At 43.5% G+C, this 22,014-nt stretch overlaps 1 pseudogene; it reads left to right on the plus strand.

Moving 5' to 3' along the window:
- The first annotated feature begins 265 nt into the window (after positions 1–265).
- LOC118589937 overlaps positions 266–22,014 on the plus strand; it is a 28,830-nt pseudogene continuing 7,081 nt past the window's right edge.

Consider the following 22,014-nt stretch of genomic DNA (forward strand, 5'->3'; position numbering starts at 1 on the left):
AGAACTCCCCTTTAGTCACTCCCCCTTTTGGGTTGTTAATCTAAGCTGATAATTATTGCTTTATGTGTGGATCCTTATCACTTTTCTCTGCAACCCTGAAACTTTAAGCCTCTCATTACTCAAGGGCAATCTTATCAGCGTTTGAGATTAAAAACATCAGGGCAGGCAAGTGGTACATCTTGGCAGCTGCTGGAAGAGGAAGGTGGGTGAGAGAAATAGAGGAAAATACAATCTAAGCCGTTTGTAAGCACCCACGTGGTGAAAAATGAGTGGGCGTGTTTCAGAAGAAGAGAGGGACAGCTCAGAGTGTCCAGCCTTTGGTCGGTCTCTGAAAGAAGAAGAGATAGAAAGGAAGTTTTGGAAAAGTCATGATTTTCTGAGTCAGGACTCAAAACAGGAGGTGGGTCCCATGGTGCAGACACTACAGTGCTTCCTGATGGAAGGTCTGCAAGTGGCTACCTAGAATTTGGAATGAAATGCAATTAATTATTGTTGATATTATTATTATTAGCATTATTGTTATTATTACTGTGTGTCTGTTTGAGTGCATGTGGATGTGCACACCTACTATACATGGAGGCCAGATGGGGGCATTGGTTGTCCTCTATCTCTGTCTATTCCTTTGAGGCAGGGTCTCTCCATTAATCTAGGCTTAGCTGGGCTGGAGACCAGCAAGCCCCATCATCCTCCTGTCTCCATCTCTGCTGTGGGGTGTCCTTCTGTATGCTGTGAATATATATTGCTCTGATTGGTTAATAAATAAAGCCATTTGGCCTATGGCAAGTCAGGGTATAGCTAGGTGTGAAATTGAAGAGAGAGATAGGAAGAAAGGCAGAGGGATGAACAGTTGCCAGCTACTTCTGAAAGGGAAATGAGATGTCAGCAGACCAGTAAAGCCACAGAATGCATTTCAAAACACAGATTAATAGAAATGGGTTAATTTAAGATAAAAGAGCTAGCTAGCAATAAGCCTGCCATAGGCAATGCAATTGGTAATTAATATTAAGCCTCTGAATGATTATTTTATTAGTGGCTGTGGGAAAATGGAGGCCTGGCAGGACAGGAGCAACTTAAGGCTATACACCTCCACTTTGGAGATGGGATTCTGGATGTGCTTAGGATGCCAGGCTTATAACTTGGGACTGGGGTGCAAATTTCAGCCATTATGTTATAACAGCAAGTGTTCCAGACCACTGAGCTACTTTTCCAGCTTCAGTTATACCTTAAAATGATTTCTTTTGGATTTATTTTTATTTTTGTGTATAAGAATGTTTTGCCAGCACATATCTGTGTATCATGTATGTACCTGGTGCCTGAAGAGGTCAAAAGAGGGCACTGGATGCCCCAGAACTGGAGTTAAAGTTAGCTGTGAGCTGCCATGTGGGTGCTGGGAACCGAACCCAGATGCTCTGCATGAGATTTTTAACCTCTGAGCCATCTCTCCAGCCACTCCAGTTTTAACTTTTAGGCTATGCTATTGTTGACCATCAGCCTTCCTAATGCTGTGGCCCTTAATACAGCTCCTCATGTTGTGGTGACCCCCGACCATGAAATTACTTTTGTTGCTACCTCATAACTGTAATTTTGCTACTGTTACGAATCATAATTCAAATTTCTATGTTTTCTGTTGGTCTTAGGTTACCCTGTGAAAGGATTGGTCAATCCACAGAGAGATTGAGACCCATAGATTAAGAACCACTGCTCTAAAAGGCCACAGCTCAGGCAATTTTCAAAGTGAACATGTTCATTCTTAACATCGATGTGAAGATCAGCTGCATGGTGAATTTGGCTGTTGACTCTGCCCCTCCTCCCAGCTTCCCAACATGGGAAAGGTACATTTACCACCAGCTTTGGAATCCATGCTCACCACTGAGTCTGGGAAACAGTGGGTCAAATCCTTTATCAAGCAGTGTATAGCCCAGAACCTCCCATTTTGTTGTCTGTACCAGCAAAAGCTAAATCCACCATGCAGTATGCTGTACATCTTGGAGATACCTCTGTGTACCTGGAGAGGAATCTGCCATACTGTAGCTTAAGCCCACATGTCACCGTGTCTCTGTATCATGACTTACCTGAGAGACATATCTGCAAAGACACAATTATCTCCATTTTAGAACCCCTTTTAAAAGCTTTCAAAAGTTTTCAGTGGAAATTCTTGCCATAGGTTGGGTGCCAAAACATAGCCATACGTTTCTCCAGTCATGCCCAGTTCCATGGTCAGGAAGAATCTCTCCCACCCACGTCCCACAGCTACTCAGTCCCAAGTAAACACATAGAGGCTTTTTTACTTACAAACTGTATGGTCAGGCTTGTTGTTAGCTATCTCTTATAACTTAACTCAACCCATTTCTATTAATCTATATGTTGCCAAGTGACTGTGGCATTACCAGTCTGCAGGCATCTTGTTGCCCCTTGACTAGCATCTCTCCCATTTTGCCTTTCACTTTCCTATATCTCTTTGGATTTCCTGCCTACCTCTAAGCTTCCTTGCCATAGGCCAAAGTAGCTTATTTATTAGCCAAACAGAGCAATACAAATTCACAGTGTACAGCATGACATCCCACAGCACATATCAGTCTCTATATCCATAACTATATCTGAAGCAACACATTAAGTAACCCCCCAACACTAGTAAGAATTTACTCCAAATACTTGGGAAATAAGAATAAAATTCTTTAATAATGCACATCTGGTTCTGGACAACATCCTAGAGAAACTAGCCTCAAAGATACATTTCAACAGCTTCTGCAGATCTTGGGTGCTAGCAATCCCTATATGCTGTCATCTGTAAATATCTTGTAGGTTCCACCAGACTTTGAGCAGTTAAACATATTTCACAGAGATAGGAACTGCAAGCCTGGCTATTTCAGATAAGTGGAGATTTACAGCAAAGATATTGTCACCATTACTTTTAAAGTAGACCAGTGTTTTATTTTGTTTGTTTGTTTTTAATCACATTACTTGTGTCTCAGTCATTGTTCTGTTGGTGTGAAGAGACCCCATGCCCAAGGCAGCTCATATAAGAAAGCATTTAGTTCATTATCATCATGGCAGGAACATGAGCTGGAGCAGTAGCTGAAAGCTGCATCCTGATATGTAGGCAGAGAGAGAAAAACTCTGGGTTTAGCAGGGGCTTTTAAAACTTCAAAGACTACCCCTAGTGACACACTTCCTCCAACAAGGCCACACCTCCCAAGATCCTTCTAATTTTTTCCAACAGGTGAGCAGGCATTTGAATATATGAACCTCTAGGGGGGCATTCTTATTCTAACTACCACACCCAGGGCCACCCTGCCCTCCTGGCAGAATTACACTCTTCCTGATAAGAGAACCAGGACTTAATGGTCATTGTTAGCCAGTGCTATCCTCTTTGAACTGCCCAGTAGAGAAATGTTCTTTGATGTGGGAATGGAGCCTAATTCACAGCTATCTTAATAAACAAATATTAACAGAACTATATTCTCAGAAGCCTAAACTACAATTGTGTTCAAGGTATAACTATTTTCCTATAGTTTCTAACAAGTCTGGCTAGCTTACTACTTACCACCGAGTCATAGGAGAGGCAGCACTGCTTTAGCTAAACCCTTCCTTGTGCAGCTTAGTATTTCCTAAGCAAGTTTACTGCCGAGTCCTCTGTAATGTCAATTCATCACTCTCAGTTTTCCTACATCATATTTATATCTTGTTCATTCTTTTGAGACAAGGTCCCATGTAGCCCAAGGCTGGCCTCCACCTTAACAGCAGCTACAGTCATACTGTAATGCAGTACTGCTCAGATCATCCAGCATCCATGCAGACTTCCATGGTGGTGGGTTGACCTCAAAACTGCTAGGTTCTCAGATGGGGAAAGGTGGCCAGAGGAGGTCTTCCTATGTATCATTCTGTGGCTAAGTGTTTTCACAGTATAAGAACATCATCTGCACTGACTAACAACAACCCTGGTGCCCATGTGCTTGGTAGCTTCGAGAAAAATATAGAGATGTGTTCACAGTGCATCTGGGACCAAGGCCTGTGGTCATGCTGTGTGGGGCAGAGGCCATAAGGGAGGCACTGGTGGACCAAGCTGAGGCTTTCTCTAACAGGGGACAATTGCTGTGTTTAGACCAGTCTTTAAGGACTATGGTAGGAGTCTCAAAGTTTGGGATGAGGTGAGCTGGGGAATGGGCCCAGAGAGAGGAGAATCTGATGGAAGGAAGGGTAAGGGGTGGGGAAGGACCAAGGTTTTCTTGAATTTCCTCTATAACTCCTCCATGCTTCTCTTACTTTCTTAGGTGTGTTCTTTGCCAATGGGGAACATTGAACGACCCTTTGATGATTATCTCTGGCCACCATGACAGACTTTGGGGTGGGGAAGCGGAATGTGGAGGAGCGGATTCAGGAGGAGGCCCAATGTCTGGTTAAGGAGCTTCAGAAATCCCAGGGTGAGTCCTTGAGAATGGATATAAAGGAAGATGGTGATTCAGAGACCTGAGTGCACAGCCAAAGAAAGAGAAGAGACATCCGTGGGCAGAGAAAGATACACACACACACACACACACACACACACACACACACACACACACACACACACACAGACATACAGATGCACACACAGACATACAGACACATATACACACAGACACACACAGACACACACACACACACACACACACACACACACACACACACACACACACTGGGGAGAGAATAAGGTAGGGGGAGAGAGAAATACAGAAAGACAGGGAAAGAGATGTGAAGTTCACAGTGTCTAAGAATGGCTCAGAGACATAGATACTCTTATTTGCATGCAGGCTACTTATGTTCAGGGTAATCAATGCCTGGGTTAACAATATGTGTTAGTCTGGTGTGATGGCATGAACCTGTCCTCCCAATACTCAGGGGACTGAGACAGGAGCATCATAAATTCAAAGGCAATTTGGCTACATCACGATATCTTGTCTTAAAGATAAACCATGGTTGGCATGGTGGGTTCAGCTCAGGCATGCTGGGCTGCTTGGCACACACACAGTTCCCAGCCTGATCCCTAACACCACAACATTGGCATGGTGCCACATGCTGGTCATCTTGGTATACCTGAGGTGGAGGCAGGAGTTTAGAGGTTGGAGGTCACCCTTGACTTTATACAGCATTCAAGGGCGTCTTGATCATATCAACCACTCTCAAAACATAGTCTATGTCCAACCAGGTGTTAGAAGCAGGGAACTTTGTTCTTTCCTTGAGGATGTCCTGATGAGTGGGGCGGTGAGCAAAGATGGGGTGTTTTACTTTGTGGCAGCCATAGGCACTTCTGGGTACTTATAGAAACTTCACAACAGGGGCATCCTGGTGTCCTAGTCTGTTTTTAGCACAACATTCCTCTGTGTCAGTGTTTTCCATCTCTTTTAAGATTTCTCAGGAGACTCTGAGAGGTCCATGCAAAGACTGGAAGGGAAGAGAAGGAAATCAAGAGACTAGGAAGGAGAAAGCAGGGTGGCAGAGACTGGGAAGCTGAAATGGAGTTTGAGGGACCAAACAGAAAAGAAAATGCAGGGGAGCAGGAGTGAGGGGAATAGAGGGGGGAGGAAAGTAGGTAGGGGAAGGGAAAAGAGAAAGACAGAAATGCTGAGAGACATTTAGACAGGAAATCAGAGACAAATAAAGGCTGACAAGCACCAGGGAAAGATCTGCAGAGGAATCAGGGACAACAAACAGGCCAGACCCAGAGGAGGGGCAACAATGGCCCAATAATGCTGGGATGACAACATCCTTCCCACCATGAGGGCCCATGAAGAAACCTGGAAGTAAAGGAAGCAAGCACCACAGAGCCTAGAATCAGAGAAGGAATGGGGGAAGACTCAAAGATGAGACTTCTAAGTCCACACAGGCAACCCCACAACCATTCTCTGCTCCATTCCTGCCAGTGGGAGTCAGCTATGGGCTCAGAGTCAGAATGTTTTCCTGGGAGGAGGTGCACAGTGGAGACTACCCTACACATGCTCTCCTTCTCAGCTCTCTGTGTCTGATCCTGGTCCCAGTCATGAGGAGCTGTGTTACCTTGGTAAAGTTAGCAACCATGTCTGTGTATATTAATAGCGTTGCAGCTTATGTATAATTTTGAGAGGAAATTAAATAAAATCCTGTATGCAATCCTGAGTGCAGGGCCTGGTGGCATATGTCCCGATGGGGTAGCAGTTGCTGGTATTGAGTAGGAAGTAGTGAGGACATGTTTACAGAGATGGGGGCCAACACCAAATGTTCCCCTGATGCCATGTCTTGATGCCCTGTCTCCTGAAGTGCATCTTCATTATCTTCATTCTCCAGGAGCTCCTCTGAACCCTACCTGCTGTTGGTAACACTCTGTATAAATAAAACACGGATTGGTCAGTAACCAGACAAGAAGTATAGGTGGGACTAAGAGAGAAGAATTGGGAGAAGAGAAAGGCAGGGGAGAGACAATGCCAGCTGCTGCCATGACAAAGGAGATGTGAGGTACCAGTAAGCCACGAGCCATGTGGCAAAGTATAGATTATTAGAAATGGGCTAAATATAAGAGTAAGAGCTAGACAATGGTAGGCCTGAGCTAATGGCCAAGCAGTTTAAATAATATAAGTGTCTGTGCGTTTATTTTATAAGTGGGCGGTCGGACTGCCGGGGCTTGGTGGGGGCTGGAAAGAAGGTCTCCAACTACACTCACCTTCCTCTTCTAGTGCATCACAGCTAACATCATCTGCTCCATTGTCTTTGGAGAGCGCTTTGCCTACAAAGACCACCAGTTCCTGGGCCTGCTGGACCTGTTTTATAGGTCCTTCTCTCTCATCAGCTCATTCTCCAGCTAGGTCAGTGGATGGGAAGAGAGGAGCATTCAGGGTAGAGGAAAGAAGAAGCTTCTCTGTAGGTGAAGAAAAGAGTGTCCTAGGGCAGGAAGAAAGGCAGAGACAACATGAAGAGACAAGGAGCCTGAGGCCTGGAGTGGCAATGAATGGGAGGCAGATGTTAAGGAGGGTGGAGAAACCCTAATGCAGAAATACCAAGCCATCCAGACATGAGAAGATGATGACATAGGGGCTGTGGATGCAGCTAAGAGGGTAGAGGACATGTCTATTGTGTATGAATCCTGGGGTTCAACTCCAGCACCAAATAAGCCAGATATGGTGGTACATATGTGCAATCCCAGTACATGGGAGATCAGAGTTCAAGGCCATCTTTCTATAAATATTGAGTTTGAGGACAGTCTGAAAGACATGAGACCCTGATTGACAAAAACAAAACAAAAACAAAATGATGGCTTAGGAGAGGGAGAGAGAGAGAGAGAGAGAGAGAGAGAGAGAGAGAGAGAATATAATACAAGTGCTGGAGAAAGACTTAGAGAAATAGGCTGAGAACATGCTGTGTGTGTATGTGCATAAGAGGGGAAATGAAGGAAAGAGAAGTTCAGCAAAGGAGTGGGGAAGGGAGGGGAAAGGATGGAAGGAGAGAGGGCAGATCCTCATGAAATATTGGGACCTAGGAACACAGCCTGCTTCTTGAGTGCTGATAGCTCCAGGTGACCTCCTGACCCTCTTTCCTATAGGTGTTTGAGCTCTTCTCTGGTTTCCTGAAATACTTTCCTGGTGTCCACAGACAAATCTCCAGAAACCTGCAGGAAATCCTCAACTACATTGGCCAGAGTGTGGAGAAGCACCAGTAACCTTGGACCCCAGCAATCCAAGGGACTTCATGGATACCTACCTTCTATGCATGGAGAAGGTAAGTCCTGCATGCATGAGAGAAGTGATGGGTGAGAGTGAAGGCTGAGGATGTGAGCAGAGGAAGAGGGGGCAGCGGATGGGGAGGAGAGACAGGAAGTGGAGTGGAGGAGATGCAGAAAAATCTAGAAATTGAAGACTAAAGAAAGGAAGGAGAAAATGAAATGAGAAAGAAGGCTGTGGAAGAAACAGGACAAGGGACAAAAAGCAGGAAAGAGCTCAGAGGAAGAGAGAGCCTGGAGGACAAAACATGAAAAACTACCATAGAGCAAAGTCAAAAAAGAAGGAGACAAAGAAATAGAGCGGCAGGGACATTGTTGAGGACTGAGAAATGCCATGTGGTCCATATAGTGCGAGACAGAAGGACAGTTCCAAGGATGTGTGAGCATCTCCCTGTAAGGGCCCATTTACCCCTGACCCCCACTTCTCTCTCTCATCTGGAACCAGGAATAATCCAACTCCCACATGGAGTTCCATCACGAGAACCTCATGATCTCTGTGCTGTCTCTCTTCTTTGTTGGCACTGAGACCAGCAGCACCACGCTCCACTATGGCTTCCTGCTCATGCTCAAATACTCCCATGTTGCAGGTGGGACAGAGGCGGTTAGTTGGGGGATCTTCTAGGTTTGTTTTTGTCTGTGGAGGTTTGTGTGCATGGGCCTCTTACAACTGGAGCTCTGAATGCTTTGGTCTACTTCTAAACTAGGGCAGTGCTGTTGGTTTTGAGCAAATGAACACTCAACTGGCCCATTTTTTCTTGATTTCTCCTATCGCTTTAAGGTTGATACATCCATCCACCCATCCATCCATCCATCCATCCATCCATCCATCCATCCATCCACCCACCCATCCATCCATCCATCCATCCATCCATCCATCCATCCATCCATCCATCCATCCATCCATCCATCCATCCATCCATCCATCCATCCATCCATCCATCCATCCATCCACCCACCCACCCATCCATCCATCCATCCATCCATCCATCCATCCATCCATCCACCCAACCTTCTTTCCTTCCTTCCATTTTTACTTTCATCTATTGATTCATGTTCCTATCCATACACCTCTTCATCCATCTACTCATTGTAGTAGGAATCTTAAAGGTACTTGTTAATAAAACTCAAACCCAAGGCCAGTTATTGGGGTGAATGCTGGAAGATCAGAGACACAGAACAAGCCACAGCTATCTCACCTTGCTAGTTTCTCAGGTGATCCTGTTTCCTCAGGCTAGAAGCTTCTGAGTTCTCGTCCCAAATGGTTCTCAGCTGAACTGTGTTGCTCCAAAGCCTGAACGCTTAACCAACCAAATCCTTAACTAACTACATGCTTTTTTCTCCTTTAGTTCCTGGTCCTTACGCCTTATATACCTTTCTCTTTCTGACCCCACTCCCTGGGATTAAAGGTTGGGTTTCTGGGGTTATAGGCATGGGTCACCATGCTTTGCTGTTTCTAAAGTGGCCTTGAAGTCAGAGATCCACCTGGCTCTACCTCCCAAGTGCTGGGATTAAAGGCGTGTGCTACCACCGCCCAACTTCTGTTATGGCTTGCTCTGACCCATTTTCTAGCCACCATTTTTGGCTTTGTTCTAGTGGCTTTCTGTTCTCTGACCCCAGATATGTTTATTTCGGGGAACACACAATATTCCAGGGAACACAATACCCACCACAACTCATTCTGTTCATTTACCCACATATCTGTCCACCCACCACCTAATCCGTCATCCACCTATCCCTTCATTCATTTTCCCATCCATCTAAGCATCTAGCTGTCTAAACATCTATGTACAAAAGCATCCTATCTACCTCCCTATGAACACTTATTCACACACACACACACACACACACACACACACACACACACACACACACACCTAGTACCCACCTACTCAACCATATATCAATCCATTGTCTAATTTTTAGTGATACCCCAAGTGGCCATTTCATTCATTTATTTCAATTCATCAACTTAGTTTCCCTTTGTTCAATAGAACTGAATAAACTATTAGTCATTGATTATACATAAACTTATCTATCCTTCTATCAAAAGTTTCATTCCTTAATCCTTTCATTAACTGGCCTTTGAGTTCATCTTTCATTTGTCTATCCATTCTTCCATTTATCCTTTAATTGAGTCACCTGTTGACTTATGAGTTGAATACATAATTTAGTGTTCAGTCTAATCATTTCATTAACTCACAAATCTGTTCATTTATTAATTGATTTATCCATTACTTTTATTATGTATTCATTCTTACATGCATCCATTGATAGATTCATTTGACAACCTACCTACTTCTCTGTTATATTCCTGAGGATACAGCCTTGAGTTCTTAACACAAAATTCCATGTAAAGTTATGGTATGTGTCTGAATGTGAGCATGTGTTTGTTAGTGCATTGGGTGAGTGTGTGTGTGTGTGTGTGTGTGTGTGTGTGTGTGTGTGTAGAGACAGACACTTCATTCCCTTGCAAAAGTGAGAATTTTTGCTGCTTTTCTCCATCACACTCTTACACCAACATGATTGCTCTGAAGTCTCCCTATGCAATAGCCCTTTGCTGTATTTTTCTCTTTTTTTAAATTCCTGCTGAAATGAGGTTGAAGCTTGTGGAGGAGAGCTTTGATGTAGTTTTAAGCATGGGCACAGAGAGACAGTCGATTAAGAACAGGACAGTTGTTTGTACCCACAAATGCAGTGAGTTTCTCAGAGAGGCTCCTTGGTGCCCTCTTTCCTGGGTTGTTGGCTTATAGAATGAAACATCATTGCTACAAAGCAGGCAAAGTGGATCCACTATCCCCCTTTTCTGTGCAGAGAAAGTTCAAAAGGAGATCAATCAGGTGATGGGCTCACACTGACTCCCAGCCCTTGATGACCGCACCAAAATGCCTTACATTGAGGCTGTCATCCACAAGATTCAGAGATTTTCTGATCTCATCCCCATTGGTGTCCTACACAAAGTCACCAAAGATACTTTGTTCTGAGGGTACCTGCTCCCCAAGGTGAGACCAGCTGCCATTCCACATCTCTACTCCATGATCATCCTCCACTCTCCTCATCACCAACCTCAGCCTGTTTGTGGTTTCCTACATTCTGTGTTCCTCAGGGACAGACTGCAGATGGGAGTCAGGGTATGCTAATATCTTTGTGTCTCATAATGTCTCCTAGAACACTGAAGTGTACCCCATCCTGAGTTCAGCTCTCCATGACCCACAGTACTTTGAACAACCAGACACCTTCAACCCTGACCACTTCCTGGATGCCAATGGGGCTCTGAAGAAAAATGAAGCCTTTATGCCCTTCTGTATAGGTGAGACTCACTTGTGCCTTCTTTCCCAAACACCAGAGAACAGCGTCATCCTGAAGGACACAGGCAGGACTAGGACCATCTTTTACTGAGACTGTTCCAGTTGCTTTGCCTGAACCATCCCATTCACCCTGGATACAGTGCCATAAGCAGACTCTTGAAATAAAGGAGCATTCTGGCCATGAGGACTTTGGGGAATTATTTAAAAGCCTCTAAACCTGAGCAAATGTATTTTCTTAAGAAACAACAACTAAAACAACTAATGTCATCTGTGAACACTGCTGTGAACTGGGTAGGATCTTGATGGCTGGGGAGGCATTGACTTTAGCTGTGAGCACTGGGGAGATGGGGCATGTCTTGACATCCTTGTCTCTCAGTGTAATAAATACTCTGGCTTGTTAAAATGTAAGAGAAATCAAAATTACTACCATTTATTTGAGCAAAGAAACCATCCATTATGGATAATATCCTGAACCAGAGATAGTTCAGGGTTAGAGCATCAGTGCCAGCACTCAGTGTCTGAAGACAATGGGGAGCTGAGTATGGACACACAGCTTGATTAGTGCCAGCTCTGCTTTTGCCTTACTTGGCCATGCTGGAATAGTTGGCAGACTGGGGTGGGTCAACTGCTGTGACAGACTGAGACTTGTTCTTCAATGGAAGATACACTCTCAAGTTGTTGATTAGTTCTGTTTCCTATTGTGTTTGGTTAGTTTGCTACATACAGAACCTGCCTCCAGCCAAATTTAATTCAGTTTTATGGACTCTATGGGATATAAACATGGGAAATTTGTGTCCAGGTTATTATCTTTTGGAGAAAGAGGCATTCTAGAAATGATTCCTTAGCCTTTAATTGCCTCCCCCAACCCAATGTCCTCATGATGGGGATGGAACCCAGGGCTGAGTGTATGTTAAGCATGTTCTCTCCCCCACATCTCCAGCCTCTCATGGGTGCATTCTGGAAGATGCTCTCCTGCTGAGCCTCTCTATTCTCATCTTATTACTGAGTGATTTTAGGCAAGTATTCAATTACTGAACCATTTCTTAGCTAAAAATTGTCTAGTGTTGAGTGTCCAAGTGACTTCAGTGACCCTGGACTGAGCCTGGCTCCTGGCATTGTCCAGTATAAGGGCTTACTTTCATATTTGAGCTTCAGAATTGCAGACATGAAGGGTGTGATATAAAAGTGAATTGTCTGTGTAAGAGTCCCAAGTTTAGAAAGGCAGGGTTGTGGGAAAAGTGGACATAAGAAGAAGACATAGAAGGAATGTACAACCAGATGTGGTTATACAGGGAAGGTGGATGGTTTAAGATATTTGCTAGGAAGTTTAGAAAAAACAAGCAGAAAAGAATACATCGTACAACACATAGTGATGGACGGTACAGACACAGGTTCAGGGAGACTGCTATGAGATTCAAGCAAGCAAGCAAGCAAGCCAAGAGGATGTTAGTGCCAAAGGGACATGAATGGTTGTGGAATGTTCCTTACCAGGTTACTTATTTAATCAGTTGTTCTTTAGTTAGTGGAGATTATTTGGGAGTTATGAAATGTTTAAAGGTGGTAACAAGTTATTTAGATTAAGTTAATATTCATAGCCAGTCTCTCTCCCTCTCTCTCTCTTTTCCTTCTCTCTTTATGTGATCCTTCCTATGTCAAAGCTGGGGTCCATATTACTAAAGAATTTCGAACTTAGAACTCAATGGAAAGTTTTATCACATAACAATCTCACTCTTGGTACTGATTTTCAGGATTAGCTGCTTCATCATGTGGTTAAATATCTGCTCAGAAGCAAGTGTGAGAAAGGATTTATTGGAGGTCAGTTTCAAGACAGGAACTCAGGGTAGCTGGGCCTCTAGGTTTGCTGTGGGAGCATGTGGCAGGTGGGAAGGAGAGAGAGGACAGTGTGGGGTAGAGGTTCGCTCAAGTAACCTACTTCTTTCTGTCAAGTCTGAGAACATTCTAAATATACTGTTAGTTAGAGATGAAGCATTCACAAAACCATGGATTCATGGGCGGTATTGTAAACTCTAACCATGACTCTTTGTGACTGGATTGGTGTCATTATCACAGGAGTGGGTCATCTATAGGAGTGTTCAGTCTCCTTGTTAGCTCTGTCAGTCTTAGGCACACTTGATTGCCCCATGTCATGTTATAATGTAGCAGCAAATGCCTCACTAGACATCTCTTTTTGTTGTTGTTGTATCTTTGTGTGGTTTGTGTATCAGAGTAGCTGTAGCCTCATAAAGAAGTTTGGTAATGTTCCTTCTGTTTCTATTGTGATCATCAATTTGCAGAATATTGGTATTAGCTCTCCTTTGAAAATCTGGTAGAATTCTTCACTGAAACCATCTGGTCTTGGTGTTTTTTTTTTTTTTGTTGTTGTTGTTTTGTTTTTTTTTTTGGCTGGAAGACTTTTAATGATGTTTCTATTTCTTTGGGGGTTATTGTTCTGTTTAAATTATTTATCTGGTTGTGACTTAACTTTGGTGTGTGGTAACTTTCCAGAAAATTGTCCATTTCTTTTATATTTTCCAGTTTTGTGGAGTACAGGTTTCTGAAGTATGACCTGATGATTCTCTGGATTTCCTCACTGTTTGTTGTTATGTCTCCCTTTTCATTTCTGATTTTTTAAATTTAGATGCTCTCTCTCTCCCTTTTGGTTACATAGATTAAGGGCCTGTCTATCTTGATTTTCTCAAAGAACCAACTCTTTGTTTCATTGATTCTTTGTATTGTTTTCTTTGTTCCTATTTTATTGATCAGTCTCATTTTGATTATTTCCTGGTGTCTATTTCTCCTGGGTGACTTTGTTTCTTTTTGTTCTAGAGCTTGTAGGTGTGCTGTTAAGTCTTTCATGAGAGTGGGGTATTGAAGTCTCCCACTCTTAATATGTTTGATGTATGATTTAAGCTTTAGTAATGTTTCTTTTTTTGTTTTTTAAGACAGGTGTAGCTTAGCACCTTTCATGGAACTCACTCTGTAGCCCAGGCTGTCGTTGAACTCACAGAGATCTGCCTGTGTCTGCCTCCCCAGTGGGTTGTGTACCACCACCACCTGGCTAGTAATGTTTCTTTTACATATGTGGATGCCCTTGTATTTGGGGCATAAATGTTCATAATTGCGACTTCATCTTGGTAGATTTGTCCTGTGATGAGTATGTAATGTCCTTCCTGATCTCTTTTGATTGATTTTAGTTTGAAATCTATTTTGTTAGATATTAGGATATCTATACCAACTTTGTTCTTAAGTTAATTTGATTGGAAAGTCTTTGGCCAGCCTTTTACTCTGAGGTGGTGTCTGTCTTGAAGCTGAGGTGCGTTTCTTGTATGCAACAGAAGGATGGAACCTGATTTTGTATCCATTCTGTTAGCCTGTGACTTTTTATAGGGGAATTGAGTCCATTGATGTTAAGGGATATTAATGGCCAATGATCATTAATTCCTGCTATCTGTTGGTGGTAGTGTGTGTATTTCCCTTCTTTGGAATTTACTGCTGTGGGGTTATATACTGGCTATGTTTCTATGGGTGCATCTGACTTCCTTAGGTTGGAGTTTTCCTTCTAGTGATTTTTGTATGGGTGGATTTGTGGATAGGTATTGTTTAAATATGGGTTTTCTTGGAATGTCTTGTTCACTCCATCTATGGTGATTGAAAGTTTTGCTTGGTATATAAGTTAGGCTGGCATCTGTTGTCTCTTAGTATCCGCATTACATCTGTCCCAGACCTTCTGGCTTTCAGAATCTCCATTGAGAATCCAGGTGTTATTCTGTTGGGTCTGTTGTTATAAGTCACTTGGCTTTTTTTCCTTTGATGCTCTTAATATTCTTTCTTTATTCTGTATGTTTAGTGGTTTATTTATTATGTGGCAAGGGGGACTTTTTTGGGGGGGTATAGTCTATTTGTTCTTCTATATGCCTCTTTTATCTTCATAGATATTTCCTTCTTTAGGTTTGGAAAGTTTTCTTCCATGATTTTGTTGAATATATTTTCTGTGCCTTTGAGTTGGTATTCTTCTCCTTCTTCTATCCCTGTTATTCTTAGGTTTGGCCGTTCATGGTGTCCCAGAGATCCTGACCATTTTGTGTTATGACTTTTTTGGCTTTGGTGTTTTCTTTGATTGTATCCTCTATGCCAGAGATCCTCTCTTCCATCTCTTGCACTCTTTTGGTTATACTTGCATCAGTAGTTCCTGTTTACTCAGATTTTCACTTTCCAGCATTTCCTCAGTTTGTGTCTTCTTCATTGTTTGTATTTCAATATTCAGGTCTTTAACTGTTTTCTTCACTTGTTTGATTGCTTTGGGGGGGGCTTTCTTTAAGAGATTTATTGATTTCTTCCAATTTTTTGTTTGTCTTTTCCTCAATTTCTGTAAGGGAATTTTTTCTTTCCTCTTTGAAGGCTTCTATCATCGTCATAAAGTTGTTTTTAAGTTCACTTTCATCTACTTCTTCTGTGTTGTGATGTTCAGGTCTTGCTGTTGTAGAACTGCTAGGTTCTGGTGATGCCATATTGCTCTTTATGTTGTTGTATGTATTTTTGCACTGGTGTCTTCCCATCTCTTCCTCCATTGCTGCAAGTGGTGCCTGTGTCTGAGTGAGCTGCTCTTGGTCCAATCCAAGATGGCTGATTCTGTGTCTCATGAAGCCACTCTTGGTTCAATGTGAGCTCTTGGTCCAATGAGAGTTGGCAGATGCCATGTCTCAGAAAGCCACCAGTGTCACAGGGGGATGGGTATATTTGGGGTAGGCCATGTTTCTTGTAGATTGCAGGTTCCAATGGAGGGTTTTGGTGAGAGAGCCTGCCCAGAGGAGTCTTCTCTGCTGGCCAGCAACTTGGACACAGTTGGGTGGGGGTTCCCAGGGACTGGTTGTGCCCCAGGGCCTAGGTCCTAGAGGCAGTACTCTGTGGGTGGGAGAAGAGTTATTCATCTTCTGGTCCAATGAGAGCTGGTGGGTTCCATGTCTCAGGAATCCCCTGGAGTCACAGGGGAATGGGTATGTTTGGAGTAGGGCATGGGTCTTGTAGATTGCAGGGTCTGATGAGGGTTTTGGGTGAGCGAGCCTGCCAGCAGGAGTCTTCCCTGCTGTCCAGCAACTGGGGAACAGATGGGTGGGGGTTTGTACCTCCATTTCTTTACATAGGGCATTTGCCATCTCTTATTGACCTTCATCAGGAGATCTGAGAGTTCAGTGCAGAGGCAGGAGGAAAGAAAGGTTGCAGAAGCTGGGAAGAATGACTGGAGAAAGCAGTCAGAGATAGAGGAAGCCAAAGTAAGAGAATTGAGCTCTAAGGCTGAAGTGAAGGGAAGGATCTATATTGCTCCCTTGGGGACCAATCTCTAAGCAGCTCATCGTCTGAAGGGAAATCCAAAGTGTCAGCACATTGGACTTCATTATCTGAAGAGGTTAGGGAAAAAGACATTCACACACTTTCTTGATGGTTTCCCTTCTTCTTCTTCTTCTTCTTCTTCTTCTTCTTCTTCTTCTTCTTCTTCTTCTTCTTTTTCTTCTTCTTCATCTTCTTCTTTTTCCTCCTCCTCCTTCTTTTATTTCCTTCTTCTTTTTCTTCTTATTCCCCTCTAAAGCTTATATTTCTCAGCAAATTCTTTCTGGAAATAGAGGATTCATGATGTGGTTACATTCAATTTCTCAAGTGAATGATTATAATGAGTATCAGTAAAAACATGTTTTTCATTTCTCTTACATTATTAAATCAGATTTACCCTGATGACCCACATGTATTACATCTAAAGAACTTGTTACAGATTAATAGAACATGAGCAAGCAAGGACCATTTGTTCTCAGGCAATTCTTTTGTTGTTTGATAAACACAGTATATCACAGGCAGTGTGTATCTCCCCACATCCATTAACACCATGCCAGATACCAGAGAAAGATAGCAGTAGGAATCATGTAAAGGCACACCAGAAGGAAAAGACATTCTGGGGTCTGTGGTCTCATGGCCTTGCCTAACTGAGATTGACCCATTAGAGTTTCTTCCTGGTGGCCTGGAACCTTGACCTTCTTATAGGTGAATTGAGTCCATTGATATTAAAGGATTTTAATGACTAGGGATTGTTATGTCCTATTATTTTTTGGTGGTAGTGTTGTGTGTTTCCCTTCTTTGGCATTTGTTGATGTGGGATTATCTATTGCCTGTGTTTTCATGGGTGCATCTAACTTCCTTAGGTTGAATTGTTCCTTCTAGTGCTCTCTGTAGGGCTGGATTTGTTGGTAGGTATTGTTTAAATCTGGTTTTATCGTGGAATATTTTGTTACTTCGTCTATAATAATTGAGAGTTTTGCTGGGTTTACTCATCTGGGTTGGCATCCATGGTCTCTTAGTGTCTGCATTATGTCTGTCCAGGAGCTTCTGGCTCTGAGTTTCCACTGAGAAATCAGGTGCTAGTCTGATGGGTCTGCTTTTATATGTTACTTGGCCTTTTTCCTTTGCAGCTCTTAATATTTTTTCTTTATTCTGTATGTTTAATGGTTTGATTATTATGTGGTTAGGGGACTATTTGGGGGGTCCAGACTATTTGGTGTTTTGTAAGCTTCTTGTATCTTCATGGGCGTTTCCTTCTTTAGTTTGGGAAAGTTTTGTTGAGTATATTCTCAGTGCCTTTGAGCTGGTATTCTTCTCTTTCTTCTATCCCTATTATTCTTAGGTTTCATCTTTTCATAGTGTCCCAGAGGTCCTGGATGTTTTGTATTATGACTTTGTTGGCTTTATTGTTTTCTTTGACTGATGAATATATTTTCTCTATTGTATCTTCAATGCCAGAGATTCTCTCTCCCATCTCATTGTGTTAGTTATGCTTGCATCTGTAGTTCCTGTTCATTTATTCTGATTTTCCATTTCCAGTATTCCCTCAGTTTGTGTCTTCTTTACTGCCTCTATTTACTGAAATAGAGTTCAAGTTCAAGAAAAACAATTAAAGTCTTGAACTATTTCCTTCACATGTTTGATGACTTTTTCTTGGTTTTATTGGCTTTCTTTAATGGATTTATTGATTTCTTCCAAATTTTTGTTTGTCTTTTCCTCAATTTCTTTAAGGGAAATTTTCATTTCCTCTTTAAAGATCTCTATATCTTTTTACTGGTATTTTCTAAAGTTGATTTCTACTGCTTCTTCTGTGTTGGGATGCTCTGGTGGTGAAATATTGCACTTTGTGTTGTTGAATGAATTTTTGTACTGGAGTCTACCCATCTCTCCCTCCAATTGATGCAAATGGTGTCTGTGTCTGAGGGAGCCTCTTTTGGTCCAATCAATACTCTTGGTCCAGTCGGAGCACTTAGTCCAAGTGGAGCTAGTGGACTCTGTGTCTCAGGGAGGAGCTGTGGTCTCAGAGGATGGGTGGATTTGAGGTGGTGGTGTTGGGTTTGCAGGTTACAGGGTTCAGTGGGGGATGGTTATAGTCAGGCTTGCCTGTAGGAGTCCTGCCTGCTGGCCTGAAACTGGGACTGCAATGGGTAGTTGTTTGGGGGTGCAAGTTGTGTCCCTGAGCCTAAAGACTAGAGGCTGGGGTGATCGGCTAGGAGAACAAAGACTCCTCTTTAAGTCCAATCGGACCTGACAGAGTTTGTGTCTCAGGGAGCAGTTGTGATCTCAGAGGATGGGTAAGTTTGGGGGGTAGAATGGGGCTTGTAGGTACAGGATCTGGTGAGGGATGATGTTAGTCTGGCCTGCCTGCTGGAGTCCTGCCTGGTGGCATGCAACTGTGGCTAAAATGGATGGGGATATGAGAGTGTGGGTTTTGCCCCTGGGCCTAAATCCTAGGTGCAGGGGTGATCAGCAAGGAGGACAATGACTCTCCTCATGGTCCAACCAGAGCTGGCAGAGTCTGTGTCTCAGGGAGCAGCTGCAGTCTTGGAGGGTGGGTAGTATTGTGGGATGAGGTGGGGCTTGTAGGTTATAGGTTCTGGTGGGGGATGGTGGTAATCCAGCTTGCCTTTAGAAGTCCTGCTAGCTGGTCTGCAACTGGGACTTCAATGTATGGGGATATGGAACACAGATTGTACCACTAGGTCTAAAGCCTAGAGGCTGGAGTGATTGGCTAGGAAAACAAAGACTCCAACATCTTGAACTTCAGTTGCAACCTGCTGTTCCTCTGACACATCCACTGGGATCAGAGACCATAGACAAGCCAGCCCCAGGGTGAGGGGCAATGGTGGCCCTATATTGTTGGATGGACAATAGAGTCCTCCAACCACAAGTGTTCATGACTGAACCTGACATACAAAGGCAGCAGGCAGCAGGTGCTGATGGCTTCTGGAACACCACAGAGCCCAGGAGTCAGAGAAAGGATGACAGAGGGGCAAGGAGTGTGCAGGGCTTATAAATTCACACAGGCATTCCCTGAATCCTTCTCTGAACCAATCCTGCCAGTAGGAGTTAGCCATCAGCTCAGAGTCAGAATGTTGTCCTGGGAGGAGGTGCAGGGTGGAGACTGACTACACACACTGGACCTCTTCATCCTAGCATCCTAGTCCCAGCCATGATTAACTGGGTTGCCTTGGTGAAGGTAACTTCCCTTTCTGTGTACACAAATAACATCCCACATTGTGTACAGTATTGAGGGAAGTTAAATAAAAGGATACATACACCTCTGAATAAAGAGCCTAGATTCACGTGCAAATGTGGTAGCTGCTGTTGCCATTCTTTGAGTAGTGAATGGTGGGGGTAGCTTCACAGAGATGGGGCTGAAGCCAAATATGCCTTTTTTCTATATCCCCTGCCTCCTGTCCTGCATCCTCCTCCTCCAGGAGCCCCCATGGACCCCACCTTCCTCTTCCAGTGCATCACAGCCAACATCATCTGCTTCATTGTCTTTGGAGAGCACTTTGACTACAAAGACCGCCAGTTCCTGCGCCTCCTGGACCTGATCTATCAGACCTTTACACTGTACAGCTAATTCTCCAGCCAGGTCAGTGGATGGGAAGAGAGGAACATCCAGGACAGAGGAAAGAAGAGGCTGCTATGTGGGCAAAAAAGGGAGTGTCCTAGGGCTGGAAGAAAGGCAGAGACAACATGGAGAGGAAAGGATGTTGAGAGCAGGAGGGAGAGAGGGATGGGGAGCAGGGCAGAGACCTGAATGCAGAAATATAGAGCCATAGACACATGCAGAAAATGGTGATGTGGGTGATTCAGCTGTAGCTCAGAGGGTAGAGGACTTGGTTTTCTTGCTTAAGGTGCAGACTGTGTATCCTGGATGTAGTAGTATACCACCCATGCAATTCTTTCTCATGAAGGCAGGGAGATGAGAAATTCAGGGTGATCCTTAGCTACACATTGAGTTTATGGCTAATCTGGGATTCATGAGACCCTGTGTCCATAAAGAAAAACTCCCAAATTTAAAAAAAAAACAATGAAAATTCAGCACAGAGTAATGGGAGAGAGAACAGAGGAGAAGAAAAAGAAGACACAGAGAATGCAAGGATAGGCATATAGATAGATTTAGAGATAAAGTTCAAAAGCATACACATGCATAGTGTACACTATGTGAGGGTTGTGTGAGTGTGTGTTTTGTTTTTCTTCATGAATTGTGGGCACCTAGGAGTATGTGGTGGTTTGAATGAGATTGGCCCACATAGGCTAGTGTATTTGCATGCTTGAATCCTAGTTGAAGAGCTGTTTGGAAGGATTAGGATCTGGGACTTGTTGGAGGAGATGTGTTGCTAGGGATAAACTTTGAAGTTTCCATGCTAGTGATGATGCGTTGTAAGCAAGTTCACTTTGAAATGACACCTCCAGCCTCTCCCTCCTGCATTCTAGAAGATGCTTTCCCGTGGAGCCTCTCTGTTCTCATCCTCTCACTGAGGGATTTTAGGCAAGAGCTCTCCTGCTGAGCCATGTGTCAACTAAGATGTTTCAAGTCTTGAGTGTCCAAGTGACTTTGGTGACCCTGGCTCCTGAATTGTCCATAGAACAGTCCCAAGTCTAGAAAGGCAGAGATGTGGAGAAAGGGAAAGAGACAAATAAACAATACAGTGGTAAGGACATTGTAACAGATCCCAATAAAGAGAGGCACACAGAGGACACAAGGAAGCTACAACAGGAGGAGATATGTGGAAGGATTCAGAGAGTGGACACGAGACAGTGAAAAAGTGTGAGGAGTCAGGGTGAAGGGGGAAGACAGGAAGAGAGGAGGGGAGAGAGAAGGAAGAATGAGAAATCAGAGGTGAAGGGGTAAGACAGGAGGAGGAAGGGAAGAGAGAAGGAAGGGCAGGAGATACAAATAGAAATAGACAATGGGGCCAGGTGGTGGTGGCACATGCCTGTAATCCCAGCACTTGGGAGGCAGAGGCAGGCGGATCTCTGTGAGTTTGAGGCCAGCCTGGTCTACAAAGCGAGTTCCAGGACAGGCTCCAAAGCTACAGAGAAACCCTGTCTTGAAAAGCAAAAACAAAACAAAACAAAAACAAAAAAAAGAAGAAAGAAAGAAAAAATAGACAAAGGAACCTGAGGGGAAGACACAGAAAGAACAAGTGAAAAGGTATCATTAGACAGAAATGGGAGGGGCTAAGATAGTATCTAGGGAATTTAGGAAGACACAAGTGGGTGGAATAAATCAAAATACAAATAGAGTTATAGCAACAGTTTCAGGTAGTCTGCCAATGGAAGAAAGAAGAAAAAGACAGAGAGAGTAACAGAGACAGAGACAGAGACAGAGAGAAAGCCAAAAAGTGTTAGAGCCAAAGAGACATGAACAGTGTCCAAATGTCCAGCTCCAGGCATGGGGACATTGAGTTGAGAGTAAGATCAGTCATCAAAAGCTGTTCTGAAAACATCTGGATCATAAAATGAGTTCTAGAACCATCTCAGAGAGATATTCCATGAATTTCTAAGCTCGTGTCACCTAAATTCTGGAAAGGAGGTGCCCAATGGGATACAGTAATTTCATTAAATACTCCCACAAGGGCACAATTTTCCAACAACTGGAGGGCACCGGGGTTGCTGGGAAATCCCTCCTCCACCCTGAAT

Source organism: Onychomys torridus, chromosome 1 (genome assembly GCF_903995425.1).
Source record: "Onychomys torridus chromosome 1, mOncTor1.1, whole genome shotgun sequence".
Lineage (NCBI taxonomy): Eukaryota > Metazoa > Chordata > Mammalia > Rodentia > Cricetidae > Onychomys > Onychomys torridus.